At 43.0% G+C, this 8,396-nt stretch overlaps 1 pseudogene; it reads left to right on the forward strand.

Annotated features, from left to right (window-relative positions):
* Positions 1-2,245: 2,245 nt before the first annotated feature.
* Positions 2,246-4,554, forward strand: LOC124659456 (annotated as a pseudogene).
* Positions 4,555-8,396: the final 3,842 nt, after the last annotated feature.

Genomic DNA, 8,396 nt, shown 5'->3' on the forward strand with positions numbered 1-8,396 from the left:
CGAAGCAAAAGAATTTTATGGCTAGCACCCCGAAGACTCACTTCGTGGGATTCAACATCATCTTGTAGGTCGGGGGGGGGGGGTTAGTTGTATGGAAGCTTCAGCCACTGTGAACAAGGGGCCCGTAGTGTCATGTCGCCGTAGGACCACCAAAATTTGTTGATCGTCCCTGCTCTGAAGCTCTAGGTACCTTACAGAGTTATAGGTGTGTTCCACATATCTATAAGTATGACTTATTTTCTTCAAAAGTCAAACCACGTAAAGTCTGATCTAATTTTAGATAATCTTTCAATAAATATGAGGTTGTACATATATCATATGAAAATATATTTCACGGTGTGTTTAATGATATTGATTTTATATTTTACTAGTTATTTTGTTGTAAAAACATAATCAAACTTTATACTACCTCCATTCTAAAGCTTAAGGCTTATATTATTTTCAAAAAGTCAAATTATGTCAGGTTTGATCAAGTTTTTACAGAAAAAACATTAAGATACAAAAATACAAAATCAATATCATTAGATAGATAATGAAATATAGTTCCATATGGTATCTACAAAATATCATATTTATTGATAGATTTTTCTAAGAGTTTGATCAAAATTTAATTGGTTTGACTTTAAAAAAATATAAGCTTTACGATTTGGAACAGAGGTAGTATATATAGTTTAACTTTTCAAAAATAATATAAACCTTACACTCTGGAATGGAGGTAGTATGACTCTTCAATATTGCCATTTATGAGGCACAAGCCACCAACTGTTAATTTGAATCTTAACTATAGTTTTCACACGAAGAAATCTTAGTATATCATTTATGCAGAATATAAAGAAGATCTTGTATTTTCTCCAAATATTTCATTGCATTTAAATATAGTCTAAAATATGTCTAGATTCGGTGAATCTACGATAAATATTTAGTGCCAGAGGTACTATTAATTACCAAAGATTGCAATGCGCCCACGTAATCCTGATCATTTAGATTTGGCACAAACTAAAGCTCTATGGAAGCTTCCGCCACTCTGAACAAGGGGCCATTAGTGTCATATCGTCCTAGAACCACCAAAATTTGTGGACCGTCCTTGCTCTGAAGCTCTAGGTAGATTACGGAGTTATAGATGTGTTCCACGTATCTATAACTATGACATTTTTTTCAAAAGTCAAACCATGTAAAGTTTGACCAAATCTTAGATAATCTATCAATACATATGATGTTGTACAGATATCATATGAAAATATATTTGATGATGTATCTAATAATATTAATTTTATAATTTACTAGTTATTTTTTTTGTAAAAACTTAATCAAACTTTATACTACCTCCATTCCAAAGCTGAAGGCTTATACTATTTTTAAAAAGTCAAACTATCTTACGTTTGATCAAATTTTTAGAAAACAGACATTAAGATGCAAAATACTATCATTAGATAGGTAATGAAATATATTTTCATATGGTATCTACAAAATATCATATTTAATGATATATTTTCTAAAAGTTTGGTCAAAATCTAATTGGTTTGACTTTAAAAAAATATGAGTCTTACGATTTGGAATAGAGGTAGTATATATAGTTTAACTTTTCAAAAATAATATAAACCTTACTCTTTAGAACGGAGGTAGTATGACTCTTCAATATTGTCATTTATGAGGTACAAGCCACCAGCTGTTAATTTGAATATTAACTATAGTTTTAGTGATGGCAAATATATGGTCACACGAAGAAATCTTAGTATATCATTTATGCAGAATATAAAGAAGATCTTGTATTTTCTCTAAATATTTCACCGCATTTTAATATAGACTAAAATATGTCTAGATTCGGTGAATATGCGATAAGTATTTAGTGCCAGAGATACTATTAATTACCAAAGATTGCGATGCTCCCACGTAATCCTGATCATTTAGATTTGGCACAAACTAAAGCTATTTATATGTTGCTACGCGTGCTACATTAATCAAGTACACTAGTAACTAATTGTGGCAATTTTGCGATAAACTGCATTGATCACCGGTCTTGTAGGTAGTACTACAAAGGTTGCTGGCCTCCCACCTAATCGTACGAGATCATTCAGATATGGCACATATTAAAATCATTTATTGCGTCCGGTGCATTTATCAAGTAAATAATGGTGCCAAAATTACGATATACTGCATGGATCATTCGTGGTGTATAAAGGGCACCCAAACTCTGTTCCAAGCATCACCATCATCTTCATCATATTTGTGTGTTTCCTCTGCAGCAATGGCTGCATTTTCCAATTTCATACCAACACTTCTATTACTCGTCACCCTCTTTTTGACACCCGGGTTGTGCTACATCAACCCAGCTATCGAACGGGCACAACAAAATACCACAGAAACCTCTGCATATCGCACTTACATCGTGCTTGTCGATCCACCGCGCTCGAGTGCCACGGAGGAGGATCACCGCCGGTGGCATGAGTCTTTCTTGCTAGGCTCGTGTGGCGGTGAATCGGCAAGCTACGTCTTCTCCACTCCTACACCCAAGTATTTAGCGGCTTTGCCGCGAGGCTCACTGGGGCTGAGCTCGATGCGGTGGCCAAGAAGCCGGGGTTCGTGCGAGCGTTCCCGCAGCGAACACCGCAACTCATGACCACGCACACACCCGAGTTCCTAGGTCCGAGGAATGGCACCGGGTTCCGGAGCAACGCCGGATATGGGAAGGGAGTTATCGTCGGGTTGTCTGGACACCGGCATCTATGCAAGCACACCCTTCCTTCGATGACCATGGCATCCCACCACCCCCATCACGGTGGAAGGGGTCGTGCAAGATGGCCGGCTGCAACAACAAACTTATTGGTGCCAAGTCACTTGTTGGGAACGAGGATCCTGATGACACATCGGGACATGGGACGCACACCTCATCCATAGTCGCCGGGAACTTCGTCCTCGGCGCATCATATCATGGCATCGGCACGAGCACCGCCGTCGGAATAGCTCCTGGAGCCCACATCGCCATGTACAAGGTATGCAAAAATGATGGATGTGATGATTCTGCCATACTGGCTGGACTGGATGCAGCCATCAAGGATGGGGTGGATGTCCTCTCACTCTCCCTTGGCTTCGGCAAGGGTGTACGCTTTGATCAGGACCCCGTCGCCATCGGCGCGTTTAGTGCCATATCCAAGGGCATCACCGTCGTGTGTGCGGCTGGCAATGAAGGTCCCACGTCAGGCTTTCTCAGCAATATGGTTGCTCACAGTCGCTGCCGGCTCGGTGGATCGGAGCTTTCAGGCCGAAGTGTGTCTTGGCAATGGCAAGCGTATCTATGGACAAGCACTTACCCAGGAAGCTAAGCCAAGCTCAAAGTCATATCCTCTCATCTTCTCCGAGAAATTTCGGTACTGCGAATATGACGAGCACCATGCCATCGTTGGTAAGATCCTTGTTTGTGAAAGCATGTTGGAGAAGAATCAGTACTATAAGATCCCCCACTTAATGATTGCTGGCGCGGCTGGTGTGGTGTTATTCAACAACAATGTCAATGGCTACACCATAGATCTTCTGGATTACAACTCCAGAGTGGTGCAGGTAACCGAGGTCGATGGTGCCATCCTCACATCTTATGTGTCGTCGCCAGGGACCAACTCGGTGGCTGCTATCACGTACAACAACACATTGGTTGGTATCCACCCAGCCCCGTCGTAGCGTCGTTCTCTTCCCGAGGTCCAAGCACGATCGACGCTGGTGTGCTCAAGCCAGATATATTGGCACCAGGGCTCAATATCCTAGCCGCATGGCGGCGAGAGATGGGATCTACATGGGAACCTTATAACATCATATTCGGCACATCCATGGCAACTCCACACGTTAGTGGTGTCGCCACGCTTATCAAGAGCATACATCCTACGTGGTCACCGGCTGCCATCAAGTCTGCCATCTTGACAACATCAGACATCGTTGATAGGAGAGGTGGACCTATCTTGGACCATCGATACATGAAAGCGAGTGCATATGACACAGGAGCTGGACATGTGAACCCCACCAGAGCAGCTGACCCTGGTCTAGTGTACGACCTTAGCATTAGTGACTATGCAGGTTATATTTGTTGGCTCCTTGGCGACCATGGCCTGGCAACCATCATGCAGAAGCACAACTCAAGCCTGAATTGCGCAACGCTACCAAAGATCAAGAACACGCAGCTCAACTACCCGATGATTACGGTGCCTGTGACGTCGATGCCATTCACCGTGAATCGAACGGTGACGAATGTCGGACCATCAAAGTCGACCTATACGGTGAAGGTGGATGCATCCAAGTCAATGGTGGTGCATGTCTTTCCGGAGAAGCTGACGTTCTCCAAGGTTGGAGAGAAGAAAACATTTAGCTTGACAGTGAGCAGTCACGTGGTGGGTAAAGAAGAATCTGTGGAAGGAAGTTTGAGATGGGTGTCAGAGAAGCATGTCGTGCGAAGCCCCATCGTCGCATCCATCAGAGTGAAAGATAGTTATTCCGCATCGGCACCATTTTAGATATTCATGCATTGAGATCGATGGCTTTTTCCGTCTGCCCGCACATTCGTGTCTAGTAAACAAGGTTCATGTAAACAATGGCGTCAGAATAAAATTGGTGTCAACCAGTATAATCTAATGTTGCAATGTTTTGTGTCGTTTATGGTGTATTTTGAGTTTTGTTCTCTCATGTGGCTACACTCTTTGAATCTAGCGGGTTTTCCTGTATACTTGATTTGTATGGTATTGCTTATGTGTATCTCTAAAAATGGTCTTGAACACAGGCGCTTCGAGAATTTCTCGTGACTCCGGCACGACGCACACACAGCACTTCCTGCTCAGAATCCACTTTGCACTGCCGCCGTCGCACTGATAATGAGGAAGAGTATATTTGCCTATTTGATGCCTATTACAAAGAGCAGGAAATTAGGACCAATTTACACCTCTTTTCAGAACTGCAGCTAATTGATTTCCTCGACATTGCAGCGCCGTTGCTGCGGAGGCTGGAGGTGACGTGCCAGTACCACATTCACAAAGAGGAGCTCATCGCGTCCGCGGCGAAGAAGCTCCCTCTGCTGGTCCTGTTCGAGCAGAGAGGTCCTTGGTCGCCCTCGTCAGATACCGCCCTCGCCTCCACCTGCTCCACGCTGCGAGCTTGGCTGGAGAGCAAGGTCCAGGATCTCCGGCTGCCACACCAAGCTACATGGAACAGGGGTCACTATGAATGGAGATTCCATCCAAATTTGCTGACTTTCTGTAATTCCGTCAGGCACCAAAAATGTTTTACTTTGGCCAAAAAGATTCAGACATTTCAGACGTTTGCGCTAAAACTCACTGCCCCCCTTTCTGTCAGTTTCCTCAACTTTGGTTGAACTTCCGTTTCAAAAAGAAAAAAACTTTGGTTGAACTCAGTGTGGTGTAGCAGTAGACTGGTGTAGCAGTGTTCGAATTAGTATTCCATTTCACCAATTCAACCAGTTTCTATCTCGGTTCCTTGTCAAGGAAAAATGAAACTTTGATATCTTTGGACTGATCGCTCTCAGGATCTTATAGTATGTTCCAAACTTCCAGTACATAAGTATGACAAACTACTACTAGAAAGTTATTTGAAGGAAAGCAATAAATTCTCCTACAGCGAATTAAGGAGAAGCAGTGTATGGCTGGATGCTTAATCGAATTTCTTTGCTCCAAGATGTCTGCACGTCCTTCGAACTTAACTGAATTTATTCTTTCTGAATATCTACGTGCTCTGACTAGATAAACGTCCAGATCCATTTCGGACACCAGTTGGGTCTATTTCGATTTGCTTGGGTTGGACCATGAACACAAAATTGGCTGTCCGATCACGTGTGTTCGTTTTGGACGGGGGCAGGCGGGTACCCAACGGTTCGACGCATTTAGTCCGCTCTAGCCGATTTGATTTTTTCAGCCCAAGTTCACCAAATAGGCCAATATATGAGGGGAACTGATCATACTAACGAAAAATATAGCAAACAAAACATGGTTAATTTAGGAAATCACATAGTCCCATCGAGATTGGCTGAATTTCTGTAGTTCCGGTAGGCACCTCACTGATTTACTTGGGCCAAAAAAATTAGACATTTCAGAAGTTTGCGCTGAAACTCATTACTCGCCTTTCTGTCAGTTTTCGGAACTCTTGAATAGTAGACTAGTATATCAGTGTTCGAATTAGTGTTCCAGCGCATCAATTCAACCAGTTTCATCTCGAGTCCTTTCAAAGAATTTAAGGTTTCATCTCTTTGAGGAGATCTTATATGTTCCAAACTTGCAGTACATAAGTGTAAAAACTATTAGAAGGTTATTTGATGGGAACATTATAAGCAACAAATTCTCTGAAAACAAGAGCGAATTAACGAACTGTTTTGTCAACAACGACCGTGAGGGTGCAAATGCATATAGAGGACGGGGATGGTGGGGCAGAGCAGGCTGGGCTCAGAGAAGTCATGAATGCTCAATCGAATTTCTTTGCTCTGGACGTCTGTACGTCCTTGTGAACTTAACTGAATTTGTTCTTTCTGAATGTCTACATGCTCTTACTGAATAAACCTCCGGAGATATTACACCGTGGTACACATTTGGTACAAGTATGAGGTGGTCGCAGCCTGTGGAGATCTTGATGTTCAAATCATCATAGGTATACCCCTCCTATCATGCTCAGATCATCAAACCAGATTTTTGTCCTGGTTCAAGTGTCCACCTAGTGGACTGTTGAATTGACGGTACTAAGTTCACCGCGCGAGCTGACCATTGACAATAAATTATGCCGATCAAGAGTGCAGAATAGCTTTATCCAATTAATCCACTTCACATCAAAACTTTTAGCAGCGAGAACCTGAAGCAAGCAGTCCCAATTAACATTAACACCGTCAGACACTTTCTAAAAATCCAGGTCGGCCAATATTTGCATCTTTCTCTTTTTTCCACATTGCACTAAATGGACAGAGGCGATCTATTTTGGCCCAAGCGGACATGAGGGCACCTTTTTTGCGATCCAGTGGGCAACACAGACGGATATATCTATGTGATTTTGGACAGAAATGCGGCCACGCGGATAGAAGGCGGGCCATCCGCACCGTGGTGTCCATGATGTCGCCATGGTCGCCGTGGCCGGTGACTCCACAATTACAGGTGTCCTAGATGTCGCCATGGTCGCCGTGGTCTCCTCCTGCGCCAAGGCAGGCATAGCGTGGGAGGCACGGGCCAGTGCACCTATGCCTGCGTCTGGGTGGCAAGCATCAGCACCACCTCAACCGGAGCAGTTTATCTACTAGCCACCATGGCCGTTTATCTACGAGCTCGCCGTAGCCCTCCCTCAGGTGTTAGCGCCGTCCGCCACAGCCCACCACCAGGCCGACTTCGCGTTCCACATCGACGAGGTCATGGAGATGGTCATGAGGGCGGCCGCCACCGGCCATGTCAACTGGGAGGTGAGCTCCGCGCGCAAGGCCAGTGAGATCATCCAAGGGTTCGCGGAGGTCGTGGAGAAGATGGAGGCGTGGCGCTCAGCCAATACTGTCTTGGCGCCAGAGGTTGAAGAAGAAAATGCCGTGCATAAGCAGGAGCTGTCAAAGGATCATATTTACCATGACGAGCAGGCTTTCTTGGACGAACTGGACTACCAAGAGTTGGCTTTGGCGATTGACCAGAGCGATCCACTACCCTCGAATAGGGTTTTTGATACAGTTTGTTAGCAGGTTTCCACGTTCCAAGTGAGGAACAAACTCTTCTGTAGATTTTCTAAGCTTGACGCCGGAATCATCATGTACAACACTGATGCATATTTCTCATTATATTTCTACTAGAACCAAATCCGTCTTTCTTCTGTCTTTCTGAAACCAAATTTCGTCATAGACTGTTGACCAGGCAACTTATATTTGCTCTCTTCTTTGTGCACTTCAAAATGCTGATTTTTCTCCTAAACAAATTAATGGATGTTCATCGTGATATGACATGTATATATATTCCAAAAGTTAGCTCTCAAAATATGACAACGCCCTGCTAGCGCAAACAAAAAAATATACATGTTACGCCTATCATATGCTACTTCCATTCTAGAAAAGATGACCTATAATTTTTTCTGAAGTCAAACGGTGTAATGTTTGACAAAACTTGTAGAATAAATCATCTATCTATTTATATTTATATTACATTACATTACATTATATACTAAAAGCAAAATAAGAGTTTTTTAACGGAGACACCAGGTTAATCCACATCATCTAAATTATTATGATAGTTAGATCTATAATTTACGGCTAAGATTTTTTAACAAGCTGATAGTTACGTAAAACTGTCACGTTACGATTTTTTTTTTAGAGCATGCAAATTGCGTGCCATATTTTTATAGAAGATAAGAGAGTCATATATAAGAGCTAAAGTCGGTTGTGAGCAACCTATTTA

This window comes from Lolium rigidum, chromosome 6 (genome assembly GCF_022539505.1).
Source record: "Lolium rigidum isolate FL_2022 chromosome 6, APGP_CSIRO_Lrig_0.1, whole genome shotgun sequence".
NCBI classification, from domain to species: domain Eukaryota; kingdom Viridiplantae; phylum Streptophyta; class Magnoliopsida; order Poales; family Poaceae; genus Lolium; species Lolium rigidum.